The sequence below is a fragment of the Tyto alba genome, unplaced genomic scaffold (assembly GCF_018691265.1).
Source record: "Tyto alba isolate M040663 unplaced genomic scaffold, T.alba_DEE_v4.0 Super-Scaffold_26, whole genome shotgun sequence".
In the NCBI taxonomy this organism is placed as follows: Eukaryota; Metazoa; Chordata; class Aves; order Strigiformes; family Tytonidae; genus Tyto; species Tyto alba.
This window is the reverse complement of record NW_024881300.1, coordinates 21,428,889-21,452,872: the sequence shown is the minus strand read 5'-3', so window position 1 is coordinate 21,452,872 and position 23,984 is coordinate 21,428,889. Positions and strand designations below refer to the sequence as shown.

Below are 23,984 nucleotides of genomic sequence, written 5' to 3'. Positions count from 1 at the left end.
AAGCGATGCAGAAAGCAGCTTGTAAACAACCACAGTCAGAAAGGCATTATGAGCCACCTAACCTAAAACAGATGCAAGCCCAAAGACCGTTAAAAAGAAACACAAGCAAACTTGTCTATCGGTAACAGTTGCTTTAAATCATGTGGGTTTCCCAGGGGACATGGTAGGCATATGGAAAGATCCCCATACTGGATGTTCGCTGCCTTTTGCCTTATGAGATTCATAATTCTGTTAATGATTATGGCAAAGACTAAGTGGGATAAACTGCGCAGGTTACACCAAGGGTGTGACGATGTCAGCAGCACACAACAACGTCACTGAGTGAGGCTTTTACTGTTACATCAACGCAGATCCAAGATACTACTCCTCACAGCCAAAGGCATTCAACTTTTGACAGCTTATTACAGGAATGTTTATATTCCTATTGTATATAAAGGTATAGATTTAAGAATTACTGTTAATTAATGCTTACTCTAAACACACAGTCTTCACCAACTGCAGATAAATCCCCTATAGGCTTCAAAACCCAAAGAACAGTTGATCCATCTAAAAGTGCTTGTTTAAAAATGTTCTGATGATCAGATTAATTTTAATTTACTTCTTGAAACACAGATCAAAATAAAATACATGTATATAAATGACAACAAGTCCCCAATCTCATTTTTTTAAATTCAGCTCAGATATATTCCATTTTGGTTTCTATATGCCGCAAATTATGTATTTTTAAACTATGGTATTTGAACCGCAGAGAACAAAAGACATCTTTCAAACGAAGGAACGAGAACAAAGAACAAAAATAACATTCTTAACAAAGGTTTTTCTTAACAAAGTATGATTTCTCAGCTGATCTGCGGGTGGGTGGCCATGAAGGAGTGGGTAAACCAGAATTTCTCTAGGGAGTGTGGGAGGCAAAAAGAGGCGACCTCCATAAATGACCTTTAGGGGTGTAGTCAGGATTTTATAGGGATCTTGGGTGTTCTGAGATACAGTCAGCATCACACTGCAAAAGGATGCTACATTTTGTTTTTACAGGAGTAAGTAAAATTATCTCATCCTACAGTATTTGTTTTGGAACTATATGACACACTGTCAGAACCACATCACAGTCTGTCCTATTGATTACCTGCAGGTCTTAAATGTATTTTTTTCTCATTTATTTCTGAACTACAAACTGCAGGATGACTGTGAGCAACTGAACAAACCCATCATTCTTGCACAGAAACTATTTTACAACAAAGAAGTCTAAAACTTGTAACAATACCAGCTTCCCTGGTTTATTTTATGTTCTCAACTGCACATCTTCCAGAGCACTTCAAAAGTTATAGCACACCCTTTTATAGCACACACCGTGGAGAAGACCAAATAACTCTGTTATATGTTGTCTTATACCAAATCTATTAGATTCCTAGTGATAATCTACCTTCACCATCCTGCCTACAAAAAAAACCAACCCAGCAATACTTGCATAAAATACTTCTTGCTGTCAAATTACACTTCCCTATTGGTTCCATGCAAATGGTTATGAGCTTTTTCCTGTCACGTCTTCCTGTTGGATAAAGCATTTGTAATTAAGCTTTCATTCACCAAGAAATGGGGAGCATTTTTATAGGACATAACGATGAAGCTGAGCTAGTTTTCACAGGGGTAAAAACAGACAACGTGCCAACATCAGCAGGGGTTGACAAACCCAAGTATTTCTGAATTTCCATTGACAGGGCCACTGATTGATTGCATGCTTGGTTTCCGGTTGTATAGCTTGAAAAAAGTTCAGATGGGTAAATTGGAAAGATAAGACCTCAAAACCTGCAATTAGTATAGATTCTCCTTCTTTGTCATGTCCTGCTTGTGCAGACCCCAAGGACTCCAGGCGTCAGTCCTCAGCAATGGAAGGTGAGTGCCCCAGCAAGGCAGAGTCATTTCCACTAGCATGATGTCAAACTATTTGGCTTTTGCAAACTAGGTGACTGGCTCTAAATTGAATATATTGATACGTTTATTCTCTACCAATTGCCACCTTTGTATTTTTCCCTATAGCTAGAAAACGTGTCAGGATGCTTGCAAGCCAGGGAAAGGCCATTTTTCAAAACTAAGAACCATTTCGCTTCTTTAGGCTCCTCTTTATCCGTTTGTCCATCATGCACAGTGTACTTAATACGTGTTTAAAATCACTTTAAAAAGAAAAAAAGAATCTGTCTGGACTTTGAAAACTAAAAAACCAACAATCTAATGCTGAAAAAGACTTCTCAATATTTTCCACTTAATACATGCTAACATTAATAGCTGTCTTAGATTTCATTATACACTGCCCAGTTTGTTATTGTGGCATAACTGGCTATATAATCAGTCCTAAACAAATGAGAATAAAAGCAAGAACATGGAAAAGATCCCAGTCTTAAATTAAACCATCTGACTGAACTTTAAATGAAGTAATGAGCAACAATCTCTTCCTAATATCTGCACAGTTTATATACAGCACTCTGAAAAAAAATACTATTTTGCAGTGTCTATTTGAATTACTGTACAGCTTCTGAAATTAAAATACAAATGGATCAGAGCAGAAAGGGAGAACTGCCATCTTTACACACACACCAGTTGTTGTTTTGGTTTTGTTTTGGATTTTTTTTTTTTTTTTAAAAAGGGATTTGGAAATCAAGCTGTTTGTGTACTCTCAATGGCATAGTACCTTGTGTTTAATCTGCTGAGCCAAAGACAGGATCAACCCCGTCTTGGGCTCAGCCTGGAACAGTTGATCCCACTTTGTATGTCTGAACACCTCTGTCAAATGTGACACGATGACGACTTGCAGTTTACTAAAGATATCCCTTAACTAATCACACTGTATTCATAAGATAACACAATTTATCATGAATTTCAGTCATATCCAGATAGGAAAATCCAACTGAACTGACATTAAAAAAAGCAATAAATTACATTTTCTCTAGACATTACTGGAGATTATGATAAATTTATTCTATTTCTGTCTTAGCTTAAAAATGTGGTAAAAGTTTGTTATGCTGAAGAACTATGATGTCATCCTTTCTACTTCTCACAAACAGCAGTAATGGTAAGTATTTTGTACAGAAAAAGCCCAACTTGGGCAAATAGAGTGGCAAGTTTGGTTATGGTCCTTGGATTCCACTTGCATTCACAAAACCTTTTCTTCCACTGTATGCACAGTGCCCATGGGAAGAAATTATCTCAAAACACATGTTGGTAGGTAGATACAAACAAACATAACAAAGGACAGAGTCCATGGAGTAGATTCAAGTGGACTGAACAGACTCTCTAATCAGTACGACCATGCTTCCCTAGATAAGAACAGGATTGAAATTCAGCCCTGTAACTTCAATCAGTCTCACTTAATAGTTTTCCTCTGTTGGTGTCACAAGTTTTATATGAAACTATAGCAAGGCTGCAAAAACTTAAAGACATAAAGGGATCAACAGCTTTATGTAACATGGGATTTGTGGAGGAGCTGGATAATGGAGCTTTTCACAAATGGGACAGGTGCTAGTATATGGCTTTTCTTTGGCTGCTCATTTGACTTCCAAACCAATACTTTAACTTTGTAATTCTTACCTGCCCTTGACCTTAAAACACAGGAATTGTACCAAAAAAATAAACAATCTGCCCTGAAAATGAACTTCTCTTCCCAATTCCACTGGGCTTCTCTAACATCCTGCCTTACCAGTCCAACACAGGTAACAGAATATGGTTAAGCTGAAAAATAATAAACTCTACTTCTAACAAAATGGATTAATTCATGCTCTTAACACACACACACACACACACACACACACACCAAGAAGCCTGGAGTCACCCTTCCCTTTCACTGAGGCGCAAAAGCACAGAAGTATCTGACATGGAGTGTTGCTCAAGCTAACTCAGGCTAGCAAGAGTTCAAGTCAAGGCTGAAAAATATCCTAAAAAAGAGTGCCTTTAAAATTAACAAGCACACCAAAAAATGTTGTCTTTAAAAAAAAAAAAAAAAAAATTCAGTGGAGTATTTAGCAAAAGTTCACTTGGTCATCTATTATTGCTTGCTGTCAGCGGTAAAAGGTTGTCTTGACAGTGACAAGCTCTTTAGCTCTCACGGAGCCCGAGCCCACTCTTTACATTGCACAATTATTTCCACTGCAAGCTTAAGCAATTGCACAGCTGGAACAGAGCAGCTCACTGCATTCTTCTGTTCTTTCAGCCTGAAGTTACAACCACGGATACATGCTTTTCTCCCAAATAGAAAAATCTAGTGAAAAATGTTTATCAAGAAAAATCAGAATACTTCAGGAAACGTCTATAAGATATTTGAGAATGGATCTCTGTGAGAATGCTTGAGAACGCTTCAAAGCTACCAATGATCTCAAGCACATTTTGTGACCCGGCCCGATCTTTGCAAGCCTTCATGTCCCAGACCTTGTTGCCTCAAAGGTTACCACACTGCATGGTGACCCTGGTGAAGACAACTTGCCTAAATTCAAAAACAAGCATGAAAGAGCCCCTTCTCTCACTATTCCCATCACCTTTCAGAATATGAAAATGTTCCCTAACACCCTTAGACAGAAATGTAAATGCATTTCTATTAGTTTTGATTTCAAATGGTCTTGGAAATACCAGAAGGAAAAGTATTTTGTTCAGATGTTTAAAATGAAGTGTGAACTCCTGGCATCACTCGTGAATACAGAACCACAGTCTCTTTGACCAAACATTTCTTTTCCTTAAAGCTCTATGCTCTTTCAGTGAGAGATACAAGAGCTGACAGATCCGATAAAAGGAGCGAAGGGACCGCCCGTCCCCTCCTGCCCACTCAGAGCACCTTGTGCCCACCCACGCGTTCTCTGTCCCTCCCTGCAGCAGCATTAACACAGAGCCAGGTTTCCTCATCACAATTGTAGCAGAAGTGCAGACCCCTGCACCGGTATTCCACTGACCTGAACCTTTGCCTTTGTCTTTATTTTTTTTTTTTCCTTCCCCCCTCCACCTTTGTTCCTATATCATTCTCTCTTCAAAGTCTTGATGATTTGGGACACGCAAGCTATTGAGCCTGAAAGGCCTGGATTTCTATTTTTCATGCCTTCTTCAGTGAGATGCTTGCCATATAAAATGTAATAATAGAATTAGTATTAATAATGAAAACCAGCTACTTTCTCTGCTCCCTTTCTTTCCACTTAAAGATCATTTTAGCCCATAACTAAGAGTTCCCATACAACATTCAACTGCCAGGGCAGGAAATAAATTTTTTTTTAAAAAGATTAAAATGTAATAGGTTTTCCTTCAGTTTCTTCCAAAATTATTCAAGCATAGTTTCCAACCATGGTTCAATTCATATCATGTCCTCTGCTGATTTTACTTATCGCAGATTTATTCTTCTAGAAGTGTCCATAATTTAAAACTTTTCTCCAGACCCCAACCTTCAAAAATAGGTAACTGTTATGGGGTAGCCAAAGCATGTTTACCAAAAAAGCCCATTCCTCAGTCTGGTCCTTGCCAGACTGAGCCTCCTAAAACACATTCTCGCTACTGTTGTTGTCAGCTTTTTTATTAATCTAGGCAAGCGCATACGTTTGCCTACCTATAAAAAGCTCAAAAACAAGACACATTGGGATTTTGGTGTCTTTTTTCCATTATTTCTTCCCATTTCTACTGCGGGAATGCAATAAAAGATGATGTTTCTTTTAAAAAAAATTGGGTTTTGACTCACTGAAAGAGTAGCTGTTTATAGAAAGTTCACATCTGAAAATCCTGTAACACTTACAGCCAACAAGTAACCATCTCAGCAAACGTTGCACAAAAGAAATGAGTTGTGCATAGGAAAAAGGAAAGATCTCGGTGATATGCTCTAGCTAAAACATTGCTAAAAAGGACAGTTTGGGCCCAGAAGTGTAAGGATGGTTATGGGTTTAGATAATTCCTAGAAAGCAAAAAATTAAGAGAATACCTGCCTATCATCCCCCTACACTGTCATTCATCCCTGGTGGCAAAACTACATTAATACATTCAAACAGTAAACACAGCTCCTTCAAAGGATAAGAAGCTGTGCTGATAAACACGTTCACTTAGAGAAGATAACTCCCTCCAGCTGATTCTTTTCAGTCTCACAGTTTTCTTCATAGAGCCTTAAGACTAAAAACATCCACTGTATTGTCACGAAAACATTTATTTAGTGGATTTATGGCTTACAGATGAGTTTACCTGAGGCAACTAGACTCTATGTTTAGGCGCAGAACTCATAACTTTTTTAGTACTGGAAATTAATGAGGTCTTTGAAAAATCAGAGGCTTAGACTAATCAAGGTCTCTGTCTACTTGGCATTTATGAAGGAATTAACTCTGGCCCGCCAAAACCAGAACAACAGGCAAAGCAGAATGCCAAGAGAGTGGAGCTCTATGAATAAAACCCACAAGATTTTCTTCTGCAAGATTGTCTTTTGTAGTTCTTAATTTCACTTGATGAAGCAGAGCAAGACCCAACACAAGGAAACAAGTCCAGTATGGAGGATACTAAAGCATAAAGGAAAAGTGGTAACATGATCTACTTCACACCCCTTCCTCTTTAAGCCATCGGTTCAATTTAACCAAGGTCAAGTGTGTTGAAAAGCTCATATCAGATGGTGGCTGATACAAAGTTATTTTGGTGATTTTACAGTCCAGTTGCAATAAAATTAAAGTATTAACTTGACAAAAAGGAGGGGCAGCAAAGGACAGACTGACCTAACTGTTCTCGAAGCAGCAGTCCTCTTCATGCTAAGATTAAGCAGTGTTATTTGAAAACCACTGTAACCCTTGCGCTATATTAATCTATCCCATATGTATATAAAGTAAGAACACACATAGCCTGATGATGTGTTATCTTTCCGGAGAAAGAAATCCACATTCAACCTGTAATTCTTCAGAACAAATACACAGCTGACAATACGGACCAAGGATCACTACATACTGCTGCATTCTTTCTACGCTGTATTTAAAATTAAGCAATAAGTATTTTGGTAGAATTACAAGACAGTTTTAAGAACTAAGTTTTATCTTCCAAACTTTTCAAAATCTTAACAGCAATAGAAGACTGGAAGTTCCTCTTCCAAAAAGATAAGGAAGACAGATGGCCCACAGCGCTGCAGAGAGAATCTGCAGCTTTTCTCTCTCAGTAACTAGTGATGAGAAGCATACCGAGGTGCAAGTAAGCACATGGAAGATGTAACTCGTCCTTCAGATCATTTATTGGCAACCCTTTTTTAAGCAGATGCCTCCAAAATAGGAGGCCTCTCTTCTATTTAAGGTGCCTTTTTTATGGCTGCTGTAGGTCCGATTTCAAGCTACTAAGATCACGCTAGAAAAAAGAGAAAAGCCAAAATATAGAACGCACACATTTTTTCCACAATAATTACATGTATTAATTTCTTATTTTTCAAGCTGAACTTGCTCTGATTATAATTTCATTACCACCAGCATCAACTCAAGAGAAAAGGCCTCAAGGTCACAATGTGCTTTTCTATTCTACTGTTACAAAGGGCTGATCACTGTCTAGTTTGTCTTACATGTCATAAAGACCCTTACAGAAGGCAATTCCCATTAAAACCATAGCTGCTTTTTGAAATATAACATCTCTTTTAGAGGTTATCCCATCTTTATTTTAGATACTTCGATTGACAGAATAGCATGGACCATCTAACGTACTGCCCCATCTTCTGTGTCTTCTCATTACTCCCTATAGGAAAAGGTTTGGGAGGTGAAAGACGGTATTTTATCCTATCAGGCAGGCCACCAAACAATTCACCAGTATAAAAAAAATAATAATTCTGGAATATTTGTTCTTAGAAAAATACATTACTTTGCATCTAGCTTTATTAAAAGGCAGGTTGAGTCAATCATATCTGGTAATCTAGGTCAGAGTGTAAAAATGACCTGTTACTTTCATTACGCTGCCATTTACATATCACTAATTATTCATTTTCTTTCCTATCTTTGATTAAAATACTGAATAGCATTAGTCAAAGATATCTGTGGGAAACCACCAGAAAATAGGAACTGGAAGGCTTAAAATTACTTTTTGCGATATATCAACTAGATTCTTTCGAATACATTTAACAGTGGCTTCAATCATTTGCTATAGGGCTACACTTTCAAATGACTGGAACAGCATGTTGGAATTATAAAGCAAATATGTATAGTGTCAATCAAACTCACAAAGCCAAACCCATTTTTAATAAAATGATGCTGATTCACATTAAGTATGTTAACAAGTTTTTAATCCTTGACTAATTATCTTCTAAACACTTCCTGTAAGCTAGGCATATTTACTGAATTAAAAATGAACTCATACCGTCTGTGCCCAGACAACTGATGCCAATGAAAAGATTCAGCTATCATGTCCCCTTTCCATTTGAGCAAGATACCAAGTATGGACCGGGCTATGCTGAGAAGAAACGAGGGGAAAAAAAACAAAACGAGGTTCTGAGCGAGCCAGTGGTAATGAAGCAGCTACCAAAGCCGGAGTCCCCAGATCACGTATCCTGTTGGCAGTTTCCATCACCAAAATCGAATTGCTCCACTAACTTGTCCTCAAATATTGCAGCGTTGCATGATAAGGGTTTTGCAGCGAATTACACTGCAAGAGCTTTGGTAATGTTAAGATAATATATTCCCATTAACACCCCGATAAGTTTCTTTTAGAATAAAAGTATGTTTGATCAAGGGTGACTGGAAACAATATAAAAAGGATCCACTGCTCTTAAAGATTAGGTTATCATTCTGAAGTTAAGGATCTAGTTCATAAAGCTTTACTTAGAGTCATTTCTTGCTCCGACAACAACCTGTATCTAAATTTGCTATTTATTTCCTACATAAAATGTGCCAATACAAAAATAAATTCAGCATATATAAGTCTAATACACAACAGTTCATGGAGATAGGAACTCTCCCTGCTGTGTATTTCTAAGTGTGCTGAATTGAACCATACAAAATGTGACCTTAAATCTGTCAAAACTTCATTAACTAACACCCCTACAGAGTCATATAACTGAGCGCACCTCCTTTAAATTCCCCAAACTAAAAGGCATGAAAAGTGAAACTGATTTCAGCTCTACCAAGTGTGGAAAAATGAGAAGAATAATTCCAGAGTACATTTTTATCAGCAGCATTATTTCCTTGCATAACAAATAATAAACCATCTCATCTGCTTTTACTTTGGGTGTATACCACGGCACAGATCTGCTCAGTTATGTCTACTCTGAGATTCTCCTAATGCGCCTGTATGAAATCTGGAGAAAAGCGTGAACACAAACTACAGCTATTGTGGTTACTAAAACAAACTTTACAAAAACGTCCATCTTTCTGGCTACTGCGGTTGGATTGAGCCAGATAAGTGATGGCAAATTATGCCTCAGTGTATTTAAACCATCTGCATCGGCAACAGCCCTTTCCCAACACACCACCTTGCTCCCCCACATCTCCGTTCCAGTGATCCCCAAGGAGAGCAGGGCTCAGCAAGCCCCAGGAGCAAGTCTCTGCCTCTGAAGACTATTCAGTAAAGCCACCAATACTTCCCAGCACTGTGGTTTTACGGGGGGTAGGAGCCGTCGGTGAAATGCTGTAATAGGCCCCGAGCAAAGAAAAATGAGACGCGAAGAACTGCGTGACGTTTTAAAAGGGAAAGCGTGACAGAGGGTCACGATCTTTATTAACATTCCCTATACAAGCTTTTTTTTTTTAGAAAATAAGCATTAAAAAAAATATTACAAATAAATATTCTGAGTTCTTTGAAAACTGTTCACATCTAATTTGGTAAAGAAACTGGAGAAACATAAAGCACAGAAAAAGAGCAAATTAATACAGTCGATGTTGTCTTTTTTTAAAAAAAGCACCTGCTCTCACCATCACTGTCCCTCTGACCCTTTCCCTAAGCACAGTCCAACTAAAATAAGCAATCTGACCCGTTTTTTCTCCCCACATAGTGTATTTAAAAACAAATAATGTAAGAAAACCCCATGAGGCTCATGATGTTTCTCCGGGTTAAACGCGTTTTGCCGGAATTTAAATGAACAGCTACAGACAAGGGCGCAGTTGTTCAAAGTATCTCACACGCTCACCTGGGAAGCTGGGGGTCCCTCAACGGACCACCAGCTCCTTTGAGAAGTGGTTAGTGTCGAACACAAAGCAGTAATCAGTGTAATTAAAACGTTATCTGTGAACTATTACGCTGGCTGAAAGGGATGCGAAGTTAATTATTAAGAAATAAAAGCCTAAATCAAGCTTTGTATCGTGTGATCTAAATACAATGAGATTATCTGAAGTTTTATATGTAAGTAGTCCACTTTCACGTCATCAGTATTTTATGTTAACTCAACATCACAGGTAGACAGACAGTGAGGTATCTGCCAGCATCAATGGGTAGCAAAGCAAAGAAAGGAGCATTGTCTCAAGATGCTTTGGGGTTACATGCCATGGAAGCCAAGTGGGGTCCTTCCTTTGGCTTCAAGTAGAGATGGGTTCAGGCCCTATAAAATGATGTAAAATAGACCAAAATGATGAAGATACACTTTAAACTAGCACACTAGCACATGTGCAAAACTGAATTATAATTAACTGGCAGTTCAACTGCAGATGTAATTTCAGTAAAAACTACTGGCTTATGGAAAGAAGAGTTACCTCATTTAAATTCACTAAATTAAAGAAGCTATTTGGAAGCATGAGGCTCATAAGGAAATCTGTATCATACATCTGACTCATCTTTTGTATGAAGATACTCTTAGTGAATCCCTCACCAAGGGAAACTTCTCAAAACAACTTTGTGGTTAACGGACAACTCTTCTCAGACGTTGCACTTCCCAAACCGTAACCTACAGTTTAATTTCAGATGTTACACAAAAGGTAGTTTGATGTACGTGCACCTGCCAGAGTTCCTTAAATGAGGTAGTTTTGGTATTTTGTGCCCATCTTCTCTGAAAGCAAGGCTGTAGTTAATCAATCTCTTTTCTACTGGTGAACCAATGTTTTACATCATACGAGCTACATGTGTGCATATGGAGATGTGACTGCCAGGTAATCAACCCACTAGAAATTTTTTTTTTCATATATCCCAATCATCTTTTGGCAAGAAAGGAAAAAAAAAATTACAGAAATATGTAACTAAGCATTTCAGCTCAGCTCAGTCTTTGACATTCTGTTAAAGCCTGCACAATCTTTTGAGTGAATTCGATCTAAGAACAGTAAATTGTATTCAAATCTACACAATTGCAACATTTTGTGATGAAATGGCTTACTGTTAGGAGTAAGTATGGTAAAACTGATGGAGCTACTTCCAAAAGGAAGGTTTTTTCAAGAGTGGACAATTAAATCTCTACAATAATTCACTATTTTGAGCAATACGAAAGAAGCCTCTGGCTTAAATGTTGTTTTTTGGTTTTTGTTTAGTTTTTTTCTTTTCCCCAAACAGAATGTTATTTTTGGGATTTATTCAACGAACAACTGAGTGCTATTAAGAAATGGCTGGACAGTTCAGAGAAAAATACTACAGTGTCAAAGAAATCTTACTAAACTGTAGCTGCCGAGTGCAAAAGCTCAAGAAACAAGTCATGCAGGAGTGACCCAGACTCCCTCCAACTGACCAGCACTGATAAAGGTTATGCAAGTGAATAATAAATGGTGACTCACACAGCATCTGGCTGGTGGGAAATTTTTTGTTGTGACATAACCTAGCCAAGTGGGAGAGGATAACTCAGTCCTAGAGGACTGTCTTCCTCTGCATTTTTATGTGACAAGTCCCTGCTAGTCCAATAAATGTAAACATGGCTTTAAATGTCACCGTGCTGGTCCCATCTTCTAGTCTCAAATTCCTGATGGGATTAGTTATGCTTAAAACAAAAGGTCAAGAAAAATGCTGAAGTAGTTTCAGCATTTACTATAAAATTCTGCTAAAGTCTTCAGGCAATTTCAGCAGAAATAGCATTCAATCCTTTCAGAAATAACTTAAAACTAGAAGTTGGACTCTTAGTGCTGATGAGAGGGTACATCTCCTCCAGTGAGGCCAGTAGTAAATATACCACTTCAAAATAGTAAGACCAGATCACTCGGGATCTACCAGAATCACACACATCTGTTATTTTACTTTAAAACATCTAAAACAATTTTTCAGTTTCCCCTCAAAGCGGTGCTTCTACTTTGATTTCAAAAAGAAAAGACATTTGGGGGGAACGGCAAATGTTTACATCATAACTGGCAGTGATTTTTTTTTTTTTTTTAATATACTAGCAAAATAACATCTGAAAGTTTGGCTTTTGTTGCTAGGGTAACAAAACACTGCTCCTACCGTACACTGCAGGATCCTATTAAATTGGAGAAATATGGATGGGAAAAAAAAGCACATGCGACGACGGCATGAGCCTTTTATACACAGAGGAACAGAAAAGTTCTTATATTACAATGTTCAGGAAAAGTCCTAATGAAAAGAAAATGAATATACTACCTCCTGCATTTTAATTATGAAATGAGGTAATCAGCTCAATTTATATCAATCAGCATCAGAAGTCTATAATGGCTTCAAAAGAAAAGCAGATGAAGAGCGGTAGGAACAACCCCAGTGAGGAGGATTTAACTGTGTCTGAGCGATAAATCAGAAGTGGGAGAAAGTTATAAGCCTGTACTTGTCAATTAAAGACTACTTAAATAAGAAAGCAGTACTCCTGAGAACTATCTGAATTACATTGTTAAGTTTCTTAAAGAAACTTGCACAAAAAATAACACCACAGACATAATTCATGAAAAAAAATCCCAGGAAGCACAAGAAAAAAAGTGAAAACTTGACAAAAGTTAGAGAGCAGATTCAGACCCTCCGGGTTTTTTCCCTGTAACAAACCCAGGACCTAAGGGAAGATGCTCTCCGGTTGGCGTAGACAAGAAAGGAATCCAGAACTTTAAATTGTCTGTCTTCTTTAGTTTTGCTTTTCCACCCAAATCTCAAGATAGACAGGGATCAGAGAATGGCTTAGGTTGGGAGGGACCTTAAAGCCCCCCCAGCGGCCCCCCCTGCCCCGGGCAGGGCCCCCTTCCCCCAGCCCAGGGGGCTCCCAGCCCCGTCCAACCTGGCCTGGAACCCTTCCACAAACACAAGGAGTTCTATTCTTATTACAGTAGAGTATATACATTTGTAAGGGGAATATGTACTCCAGAATTTAGGCTAGAAATAAACATATGAAATGCCTGGTTTTTAGAATGGAAAACATAACGGCAGGAACACCTAGAATTCTCAAAATGTCCATAGAAAAGGTTACAGGATATCGGTAGGAAAAGACTTAATATACCCAAATGTATCTCTAATCTTGGCTTTTATCGACTAGTACAGTTCATGTAAAAAGAATCCAAAATAACAGAAGCTTTATCTACTTCATTTAAATTATTCACACTGAAAAAGTGTCGCAGTGAACTGCTCAGTGTGTTCCAATGATGACCAAAACTAAAAGCAGATGTAATGTATATTATAAGCTAGATACTCAGAAAATCTTATGTTTCATGTCAAAAACATTTTCAGACAACAGTTCTCAACCAAAAGGAATTAGGAAAAATTATTAATTTCTTTCATTAAAGTGGATGTTCTTATATATATATCTGCTGTCATTTTTAAAACTATCACCTTTTTGACAAATTTAATAATGTTAGACTAACACAAATCACCATCTTCTGATTTCCATCAAAGTCCACAGAGAAGACATCAGTTCTCTATATTTCTCTCCACGTGAAGCCATACTATTTCTTCTTAAGTTTCTCCACCAGAAGCCTGCTCAGTAATGGAACTTCCATGTGCTTTCCCTTTAGTCAATGCACAAAGTGGACAAATGTTTCTAATACCCCGGAGAAGAGCTTGGGAATTGGTGCTTCTTTCACACCAGGCTTTGCAGTGATGCAAACATGCTTTTTCTAATTTAAAGTCATAAAATGAAAATGAATCCGACAGAGTGTCAGTTTGTTTGCCTAAGTTGTGTACTACATGTTATGGTACTGCAGATGATACTTTCCCAACTTTGCAAATGAAATCCTGGTTACTGAATTAATTTCCTCCTTTATTCATTTTTCTCAAGTTGGAGCCAGTAACGTGACATTTAAGAATCATACAAATTCTTAAAAATGTGAATTGCCAGTTACATTCCACGTTGAGAACACAAGTAAAACCATTTTTCTGGTAGTGATTTCCAAAATGTATTTTTTGCTTGCATGTATTAGCCTACGGCATGAAGTTCTGCATGGGAAAGCGTTTTCAGAGAAACGAACATTACAGCTGATAACCAAAACTCCGCTGTTTAAATTCGGAACAAAAAAGAGTAAGAAGTGATTGTTTATCCCCTTCACTTCCTGCATTGCTTAGAAAACCGTATCAAGTCATTCTAAACACATTAGGTAACACATACACCCTGTTCTGCTATAAATCATTAAAATCTCTTCGCTTTGGGGGTGGAAAACAATTGGCACAGTAGTTGAGTGCCTGTTCTCTCCTGTGAATTAAACTTCAACCATATGTCTACTGTCAGGGCAATTTTACCCTTCAAGAGCACCAGTCTCGGTGGCTCTCCAAGGTTTTGTGCATTTATCTGTGTGCACACTGCCATTTATTCGCCCGTTCCTTCACCGCTTGCGCTCATTTTCCGCTCCAGTGAAATCCATGGCAGACGATGGCTTTGGGATGCAATTACAAAACCCATCCATCAGTAACGCAGCCCCCGAATCCCCTACGACTTTGCTGTAGAGCTCAAAGTTGCACCTATGCGGAGCTTCCAGACGTTAATGGCCTGTGGTTGAACTTAAAGCAGGGTCTCCCATACGGCAATACATTTTGCTACCAGCTGAGCCTCCAGGCCAGCCAAAGGTCTTTACTTTCTGAAGCCATATCCAGAGAGCATTTGCATACATGTTAAACTTTCCGATCATCATTTGGATTTTTTTTTTAAATGCATTTTTGAACAACTCTCAATTTTTTTTTTTTATTTTCTTTTTTTTTTATTATTATATATATATATTTTTTTTTTTTTGTGAGAAAAGGGAGAGGAATATGGAGTGTGAATTTGAAGCAGACTTCAATGAAAGCTCTGGACCCAAAACTGTTGTTTTCTTAGAGTACACATCTGGTTTTCCCCAACATACTGCCAGTTCTGTAACTCAGTTTAATACCCAGCTGGGATAATGTAAAACTAGCATATAACCTAAAATAAATGCTAGAAGCACATATTTTTGTTCAGTAATACTTGTATGCATTAAGTTCAACTTGACTAACATTCTACCCACATACCAAAAAGTTTGTATCAATGAAGGGGGAAGGAGGGGGGGGAATCGCACCCCAAACCAGGCACCGTGCATGTGTGTGGCCACACAATTGGAAACTAGAACTAAAGCTCACCAGAGCAGCATAAAAATTTGCTTTTAGAAGGTTAAAATTACTTATTTTTACAATCAAAACACAAGTTTTTAAAGCAAAGGCATTTAAAATGTGGTTTTCTCATAACATCAGAAAGGAATTATCAAAGCGTCTAACACTAGCGTGTTGCAGGAATGTTCCCGGGCTGCTGACAATCTTTTCCCTGACCAACTCGAAACTTTCTTCTTTCCAGTCCATGGGAAGTACAAACGTCTGGTAACAAAATCTTTAATGCTTAGGAAACTAAGGATATTGAAGTACAGAGAGGAAGCTGCTGAATAAAGCAAGCTGAATCTACGGAACAATCTTGTATATAAAATCATCATCTTTTGGCAACTCTGACGGCCAAAACATAAATCAAAAGTCATGCAGCAATAAAAGTGACAACCTGATAATGTTATCCTGAATGCTGCTAAGAGGTAAGCATGAAACAAGGACCACAGCGAGCTCACTTTGAAAGCAATGTGCAAAATGTTACTAAAGGAATTTAAAGAAGTGTCAGGAGAAGTTCTTCCTTCTTCCATTCCATTAATGCATGAATTATTATGACTTACACTTTTATTCACACAGTAATTTTACATCCTACAGTCTGAGCTTGACTCTATATGGCTGGTCATTCTTAGAGAGATGCATAAAGTCTTAAAATGGATTCAGCTTTTTAGGGGGAAAAAAAAGAAATCAGCACATTTGGACTTGATCAAATCTGGTCCTGATACAAATTACAGCACTTATAAACCAGATTTGCAGCCCTCGCATGGTTTCTGAGACTGTCTTGGGAATGTAAAATGCCAAGATGCTATTAATATAAAGATTCCATATACCGTGTGCTCATAAAAAGCATTTTTTTTCGTATCTAATACAGAACATGCTACTTTTTTTCTCAAAAATTCAACATGTTAGACTTCAGCCAAACAAGATCATTAGGAGAGGCACCCTGAATGACCCTGCTGCAGTGTACCAACCAGGGAGACTACTTACACCTACTAGATTACTCCAGCTGAGTAACACCAGCAGACTCAGGCCCTGAACTCACATTTAATAAGGGAATTTTGGAAATATTTCCTTTTACCTTTATCATTTCTTTCCGAACACCAAGGTGTTCGTAGAAGCCTATTCTCCTCCTGGTGCCAACCTTTTCCTCTAGAAAAAAATCGATGGTTGTATCTTGCTGCAATCACAACAGTCAAAGCGCAAGGACTCCAAACTGCACGTCACAAAAGTTATTTCATGACCTCCATTAAATCCAGGTTTCACACTAACGGATGCTTTTTGGAGAGGAAGGGGGAAACGGGATTTAAGGAAAAGAAGGTCCTAAGTGGTACTTAAACACTTTCCACAGCAAGAAACTAAAAGCAAAGGGAAGAAGAAAGGGGTAAACCAGACTCCCCAGAGGTGCAGGAGATCCACAGTTTACCAAGTGTTCCCTCTGATACTTTGCTTTTATTTACCTACCCATGTGCAGACTGCTTTTTCCCACATATATGACTTAGAAATTAGATCACACAAAGCACAAAGAAACCCATCGTATAGTAAATAAGCCACAGAGTAGATCAGTAATGAAATGACACTGGAAAAGATTAATTTAAAAACTTCTTTCCCTTTTAACCACCGTCAGATTAAAAAATCTTTAGCAATTATCCACCCTGGCATTTGAGATAAACAAGAAATCACTGTACATCACAGAGCATGATTAGCCACTGTTATTAAAAAAAAGGAAGTAATAGTTAATAATTAGATTTTTATGTTTAAATTACGGTAGACAGAATCTATCAGACAAACAGGTAAACTCTTCTAATAGGTTCCAGAGTCTATGCTTTGTGAAAAATCTAATCGTCAAAACACATGGAAACGAACATTTCTAGCCATTTTCAGAACAATAACAACATCTTGTATCTGACTGATTGGGGGTTAATTTAATTGCCTCAGTGTCCAGATAGACAGATGGAAATAATGAGATGAAGAAGACTGGGGAATCTTGTCCCACCCTCCTTGAGTGTGCGAGCAGTGTACGGCGAACGTGCAGCAGCTCGAGCCTCACGTTTGCTGCGTGCAGACCGCGCTCAGGTCTGTCTCGCCAGTAGTTCCAGAGAGGCGAGTTTTTGCACTGTCCAGGGATGACCCTCCTCCGTCTGCAAGCCCCAAATTCTTTTATTAAGGCTCAACGATCCAACGCTTTGCTTCTCCACGGTACTGGGGAGCAGACCTGAACTGAACGGTGAATTCCACTGGAGTGTCTGTCGCTTCAAAACAAGCACATTCCTGGTTTGCCCCTTCGCGCTGCATCTGATCTGCGGATTTTTCAACTGTTCTTCCCTTCTGAAATCCTGTGTGTCTTCTGAAAGCAGTGGCAAATACCAGCATTGTTCTGGCTAATGACCTGCTGGATCGCTGGCTTCACACCAGATTTTTTGCTGAATATTGTATTAACATGATCTAAAATGTCAAGAGGCAACTCAGGGAAAAAAGCTCAACTTTTTTTTTTTTTTTTTTTTTTTTTTTTGGGTGAGATAAGGTTAGTCATAAGTAACATTTACAATTGAAATGCTATAATATGAACCTTTGACAACCTCTGATATTTCTTCACTTGGTTCAAAATTTGTTACAGTGTTAATTTCTACCACTGTAAAAATGTACTGTCGTTTTGAACCAAACTGCTGGTGACATTTACCGCGGTCTTTTCGGAGACCCACACAGGCCAGTCCCAGACCTATGACAGCTTTATTTACAAAGAGCTCCTTTGAGAGTAGGAGCCAGCTCTGTGTAGACTGATGCACGCCTTTAAACCATTACAGATCGCATTACATAAAACATAGCTGCAGTGGCTGACATTCACAAATGAATTTCTAATGCATGAGGGCACGGGGAAACGGTGATGTTCTACAGCTCCCGCTGGACCTCTCAGGGTCTCTGACGAGCAAGAGCCCAGAATGTAGCAGCTACCTACAGAAACAGAGCAGCCCTGTCACTTTGTCACCTCATGCCGTGTCGCCAAGGAACAAACTTGCACCAGAGGTTGTGCACCCCTTTTACATTTTTCAATCCCGAGAAAAACTGTGGATCAGAGCGCTTATTAACATTACTGCTGATAAACATGTCTTCTTCAGACAAGCAACAAGCGCTGACCTTCACAACGGCAAAAAATACATTTAAAAAAATTCAAGTGACATTGGAAAAACCTGTCTGAAATTTCTTAACACGTTACCAAAAAGGAAAGTTTCTAAGCACCTGGACACTGCAAACAACAAAACAGCTCTCTAGTGAAGGGACTAAAGGTGCACGTGAAAACACTCCATGCGGACAAAACTATAATAATGGCAAAAGAATGAATCTGAAAATGTTTATGCATATCATGCAGGAAAAGTGTATGTCAGTGCTCATAGACATTTGAAGTATCTATCTAAAGAATCTGAGAGTAAGGATTCAAGGAGAAACAGAAACTCCACAAAAAGGATTTAGAGAGAAAATTGAAAGTTCAAAGCACCCCCGTCTATTTGACTCTCAGCAGACTACCTTCAGGATAAAAATTACAGTGGAGTATTGATGGCACTCAAGAAAAAAAAAAATTAAAACACTCCACTGCCAAGCACTGCTGTTACTGTAGTTACACAAAACATGGAGTAAAAATGTACTGCTGTATGTTAAGTTAAACACAGGGCTCAGTGGATAGGATTTATAACTTTATAAATAGCTGAGAAAATTTGTAGACATTATGTTGATGAAATAATAGATTCTAAGATAATTTAACAGTGGGTAGAATTGCAAGTAGTTTTTGTTGTGCCAGATTCACTAAAAACTCAGAAGGGAAAAAGTTCTGCATTGTGAGACAATCCGAAATCACTAAAATCTGAGAAATTACACTTAGTTCTAAATGTAAGTTACAAAGTACATCAGCAACGGATGTACTTACTATAAATAACAGAAGTTTCTATTCATGCATACAGCTAAAACCACTTGACCAGGAGCCAGTTGTGCAGTAAAAGCAATGCTATCTTTCAAAAGCTTCCAATGGAGTTTTTTTGATATACAGATAAAATTCAAAATATGTCTTATTTATCACTGGAGAAAAAAAAAAAGGCTAAAAGCAAACATCAGTTTTATTGTTTTTACTGCGGCTGGAAATTAGATTTCAGATTGAAAGGAAAAGACAAACAATACTCAGTCTTATGTCTAAATATGTTTGTTCACTGGTTGATAACTGGGGAAGGTTTCCATCCAAGGAAAATAAAGTAATGAACCCGACCTAACAAACCAAAGGGTGAGAGAGGATTTAGTCTGTGCAATATTAAGGATACAAATCATGTTAAATTACGTGCTAATAAAGAGACAGCTCTGAGCTTTACGGACCAAAAATTTCTCACGCTTATCCAATATTCTAAATGTTTCTGGCCTCGATCTCTCTCTGGGCGCAGCTGCTGCATGCTGAAGTACTAGCAGATTTTGGCCACCGAGCTAGCCCAGCCAGGCCCAGGACTGCGGCGTGGACGCGGTGCTCCAGCTCCTCCGCGTCCCCCCTCCACTCGGGACACTGCCCCCCCCCAGCACTTCACTTTCAGACAAGCACCTAAAGTTGTAAAACCTCAGCATCCCTGGGATAACGCACACGTTTTTCAAATATTTAGCACACCTGCCACACAGACCGGGACACAGCAAGCAAAAGAAAAAAGTGTGCACTGTTTCTTAAAAAAAAAAAAAAAAAAAAGCGCGATAAAACCTTCATAAAGTTGATTTACTAAGCATGCCAGGCAACTTGGAAAGCTAAACCAGTTTTAATATCATGATGATTGAGTATATTTAAAAAGAAAACGAAGGGGAGGATGATTTTGCTTCAAAATTTAATTAGATAAAATCTATCATAGACCTCAAAAGCAGAAACAAAAATGAGTAATAAGGTGCTAATCTCCCACACGTTTCCAAGTTTTTACTCACTCAATGGTAACAAAAGTGAATGGTCCTAGAATTTCTTTAATAGGATATAGTTTCTATTGGTCACCTATGACTAACACTGCTAAAAGCATCAGATGAACAATTCTGGGGGATTAGACAAATTTTCCTGACTTTGAAAGCTCTGCTTTCAATTTCTTTAACAGCATTATTGTCTATTTTTCTAAAAAGCCAAGAATTTCAAATGAAGAATATTTATGGGAGTTTATTTAACATCTACGTTGTTACTTTTTTGATTTATGGAGCAGTACTATGACCAAAAATTTATTTGAAAAACTTAAGGATTTTGAAATATCTGTCTCATGAGTGAGTAACTGTCAAGTAACTCAGTGACTTAAGTCACTGGTATCCCAGGTAAATAGGAACTGCCCAGATACAGAATGTTCTCAGCAAAGTGTCCAAGACTGTGGAAACTGGCTCAAGACGAGCCTTGTGTTTTTGGAAACACGATGCAGAGGAAGGACTTGTGGAAGGACTCCTATGGGACAGGCTGAGCTGAAGGAATGTTCAAAGGCTACGAAAGATTTATTATATAATGAAACCACCTGAATTTTTCAATGTAAAACACACTGCATTTTAAATTTAAAGAGATACCTAAATGGTGTTATCATCTTTTCTTCTGTAGAGTGCCTCCATCAAAGTAAAGAATTTTGTGGTACCCCGGGAAAGTATTGCAGCCGCAACAATAATGCAAAACGCGAAGCAAATAAAATGAGAGGTCAGCATCAAAGCCTTGACTGGATATTCTGAAGGACAGACCAGTCAACCCGATCTCTCAGTATTGCTTAAAAGCAAAAGCGAAGAGAGAACAAGTCACTTCTTTTATAAACTGGAAAACCTTAGAAATTAAAATTATGTATTAAACACTTCTGTTTTACATGACATCCCCAGCCACCGCAATGGGTTTTGCTAGTATTTATCTTTACAACCGAACAAAAAACATTATTATTCCTTGCATTAGCAGGAAATCTAACACTTCACTACGCTGGATCTTCCACTTGCAAAGCCCTGAGGTTCACCTCACCATCAAGAAGCAACAAGCTCTGTTCCACCCGATCTACCAACCCGAGCTTCCTTAAGCTGGGCACACAGAGACCAGCTTAAGACAGACCTTTGGGGACCTGAAGCTTAAACTCCAGGTGTGTCCCCTGTTCTCACACCCTTTTTTCAGAACTGAATAGAATGTTATCTCACCTAGTATCTAACTAAACACTGCCAAATATTTTTACAGACTTAGTGATTTATTGTTCTGTGTTGTTTTATTGTGACCATAACCTTTTCATTAGATTGTAAATTAATGATGTGAAAGAGTGAATAAAAAACAAGGATGAAGATATTCCAAAGCTGTCATGGATATTTTTTTAATAAAAACATTTTGAAAGCAAGTATTTATTTTAGCTGAAAACAAATGCTTCGAAGTTCCTTTACTTCTTTTATATGCAGCTGTAGGCAACTGCTAGATGAATGAAACATTCTGCAGCTACCTAACAAGACACAAATATTTCTAGTTCAGATATTAAGATTAAAAACAAACTCATTAAAAGACACCAATAGCTGACCTCAGGCTATTTCTGCTAACATTTGGTTAACGCTGCAGCAGGGATGAAAAGAATTTATGAAGTACTTCTAAAGCCTTTGGGTTTCAGTTGATTACAAACAAGTTTTTCTCAAGGAGGCTTGAATTCGCTGTACAGGCATATGGACCTTAGCTAGACTCTTTTAAGGAATATGCTCATCGAAAACCAATATTGAAAACCTGTAGAATAAATGGTACACAATGACATAAACAGCAGATTATTCAATTTGTAAATCAAACACACAGAAATTGCAGAGTGCCAAAATTATCATCACTAGCGCAAATTTAAATCCTGCCCTCACGGGTCGTTATTCTACTAAATGGTTGGGACAGGGGCTCCGTGGGATGAGCAGTCTGCAACCCTGCTCCTCACGCACACTGAGCCTCCAGCCCGTAGCTGCCTTAACAGAGAAAAGCATAAAAACTGGCACTTCCTAACCTTTCAATCCTTGTTTCTTATTTTTGTTTCTTAGATGTGTGTCTATATATATATATATATGACACATATATACACACACACACACACATATATATATATATATATATAAAAAAATTTAGAATAAAAAAGTCACTTTTCAGTTAAAAGTTTCCTGGAACAATTTAATTTGCAACATAACAAAGCAGAACTCATGTATCTGAAATGTAACAAAAGAAATCAAACCCATCCGAAAGATTTTGTGGAAAAAACCTCACACAAATATGTCCAGGTCCTCTCTCTACTAAGAATCACAAAGCATTTGAACACAGTTGTTAACTCAGAGAAGAATTGCACTGCAACCTGCAGCACCTATCAGAGAGCTCTGGAAACACAGGTGAACGTGAAAATCCAATGGTTTTTATATAACTGGTTCAAATCTGACAGGGTCAGGGGACTGTGGACTTGGAAGGAGTTTTCCTACGTAATTTTGTGCATAGCAAAACATGTTCTGCTAATTCACAGAAGAAGAAAAGTCAGAATAGTTTTCTGTTACTAGTCCTAAGTTCCTCAGCAAGGAAGAAGGACTAAGATGTGATCTCAAACAAAGCAGAAACCAAGCCATTTTCCTCCAAAAGTAAAAGAGCTTCTCTGGCTTCTTCCTCAGTAAAAGCAGGACAAAACCTATTATGAATCAGAGAAAACAGCTGAAAACGTAGCAAGAAATACAGAATTTATAGTTTATCATCTTAGTTCCCTACCAACTTAGGTAATCTTGGGCAAGTCACTGCTTCCGCCTCTTCACCTGTACGATGAGGTTGTTACTACTGCCTTACGGACATTTGGGGAACTGACAGACAGATGAAAAACGAGGGTATAAGCTGCTTCTAGCAACTACAGAGATCTGGCAGCAACTCCACTGTCAGAGCTGCACTTTAAAACTGATTTAAAACAGGAAATAAAGCCCTATCCCCCTCTGGAAGTAGGCAACCAATTGCAACCAATTAGAATATGACAGTTTATATGGGATGAGTTTTTACGTCCCGGCATTTCCTCTGCCCTTTGTTTCTCTCCATTTTCTCAGGATCTTATAAATCTGAGCTTCAGCTGAAATTCGTCCGTGGCTATGTGCTCTTCCATTGTTGGAAATACTCACACAACCACTGTCTGGGGTTTTTGTTTGTTATTAGCCAGGCAGCTAATTGCTATTTCAGCAGTCAAAACTTTACTACTAAATAGTAGGGGGGACACAAATTTGGTTATCTTTCTGTACAGGAATTATGATTGCAATTAAAGAGACGTATTGACAGCCAAAGAACTGCCGTGTGGAAGGAGCTCTTAATTCAAAGACAGCATCCTCATTAATTGAGGCACTTCTGAAATTATAACAGCGTTAGGACCTTGTGATAACACAGAACACCTATGGACCAATTGCTTGAGGCTCTTCCTGAGGTCTGTTAAAATGCAAGGGGTAATAACACCAAATATCATTATTGAGATACCCTGCAATTACTGCCTGATTGCGAATTTATGGATTTTAAATCATGTATCATCAATAGTCTGCTATAAAATTGGTGATATTATATTCCTTACTCTGTATCTCAAAAGTTGTTTGTTATCCTATTAAAGAGGAAAACTTTGCAAGTACCATGGAAAGTCAAT

At 38.2% G+C, this 23,984-nt stretch overlaps 1 protein-coding gene across 2 annotated transcripts in view; it reads right to left on the bottom strand.

Annotated features, from left to right (window-relative positions):
• Positions 1–23,984, bottom strand: part of LOC104367484 (BTG3 associated nuclear protein) — a 153,156-nt gene that overhangs the window by 5,695 nt on the left and 123,477 nt on the right. The gene's annotated exons all lie outside the window — the stretch shown is intronic.